Source organism: Benincasa hispida, chromosome 5, assembly GCF_009727055.1.
Source record: "Benincasa hispida cultivar B227 chromosome 5, ASM972705v1, whole genome shotgun sequence".
Taxonomy (NCBI): Eukaryota; Viridiplantae; Streptophyta; class Magnoliopsida; order Cucurbitales; family Cucurbitaceae; genus Benincasa; species Benincasa hispida.
The window spans coordinates 59,792,142-59,793,630 of NC_052353.1; the positions used below are offsets into that span (position 1 = coordinate 59,792,142).

The 1,489-nt window shown below is 43.2% G+C and overlaps 1 non-coding gene across 1 annotated transcript; it reads left to right on the forward strand.

The window, feature by feature from the left end:
• The first annotated feature begins 865 nt into the window (after positions 1-865).
• On the forward strand, positions 866-969 carry LOC120078877. The gene has a single exon (XR_005482155.1). It is a non-coding gene; the product is annotated as a small nucleolar RNA R71 (small nucleolar RNA).
• The last annotated feature ends 520 nt before the right edge of the window (positions 970-1,489 follow it).

Sequence of the window (1,489 nt, forward strand, 5' to 3'; positions counted from 1 at the left end):
GTTTCTTGGATTCATTCTTCTTTCTTCAAGAGCTTTTCCACTTTGTAACGTCACCGCGTGACATTGTTCCTTTCCATTGTTGTTCCCAGGAGTTTCAGTGTTGCTAGGAAAAACTCCAGATTGTCTATTCTTCAACTCGCTCGCTATCTGCCATACCGATATCTCTAGGTTTCTGATAGACGACGTCTGGCTTTTCAGCAACACGTCATTCTGAGCAATGTACTCCTTTAATAGGTTCTCAAGCGGAGATCCTGAACTTGATGCCTGACCTCCTCTATTAAAAGAATGTTGGTGTGGTTGATGCATTGGTTGGAATGCAGACGGCGGTCCTTTCCTTTGCTGTTGGTTGGCCCTTGGGTGGTACTTCTATTGGTTTCCTGTCCAAGAACAATTTGGATGGTTCTTCCATCCAGGATTATATGTATTGGAAAATGGGTTGTTTTTTAATGAAGCATATTGACTGCGAATTTTGTGGGCAATCAGCATAGGAATGAGGATCTCAACAGCCCACACAGCTAACAATGGGCTGCCCGAATGCTTCTACCTGATTCACCTTCTACTGATTTGATGCGTTTCCTAGTGATATGTTCTGCAAAATGTTGGTCATCGTAGCCACTTGTGCAGAAAGTGTGGGTATTGCATTGGAATCGATAGAATTAACATTTTGAGATCTCTTCTTCCTATCAGCTCTTGCATCATACGAATTGTCCACCCATTCCATGTTGTGCTTAGCAATGTGGTCTAATATCTCCTTAGCTTTAGTGTAAGATTTATCCATGATTCCACCAGCTGCAGCTGCGTCGGCTGCCATCTGCGATGCTCTATTAATCTACCATAAAAAGTCTCCATCTAGATAGTTAGTGGTAGTCCATGATTTGGGCAATTTTTGACCAATCCCTTAAAACGCTCTCATGCAGCACTTAAGGTTTCAGCTTCTTCTTGCTCAAAATTCATAATCTCTCGACGCCTCCTTGCATTGGTGGTGGGTGGGAAGTATTTTTGCATAAATTTCTCCACCAACTTCTCCCATGTTGTGATTTCACCAGGCTCCAGTGAGCTTACCCATTGCTTTGCATCACCACGCAAAGAATAGGGAAACAAAGATAGCCTGATCACTTCTGGGGTAATTCCAGGAATCATGAATGAGTTACACATTTCCAGGAAACATTTCATGTGGGCATGAGGATCTTCTCCATGACCACCCCCAAATTGTCCAACAGCCTGGAGCATTTGAAGCATTACAGATTTCATCTCGAATCTCGTCCCATCTGGCGTTGGGTATATGATTTCTGGTGAGAAATCATACAATACAAGAGACACGTACTCCCTCATGGGATGCGTGCTAATGTTCGCCATTAGGATTGGATTTTGGGTAGCAAGAGCTAGTTGTTGAGCTAAGTTCTGATTTACCTGGTTGTCTGTCATTGCTTGTTGCCTGTTCTATTGTCTGAGAAGTTGTTGCCTCAACCTTCGACAACGATTAGATTGG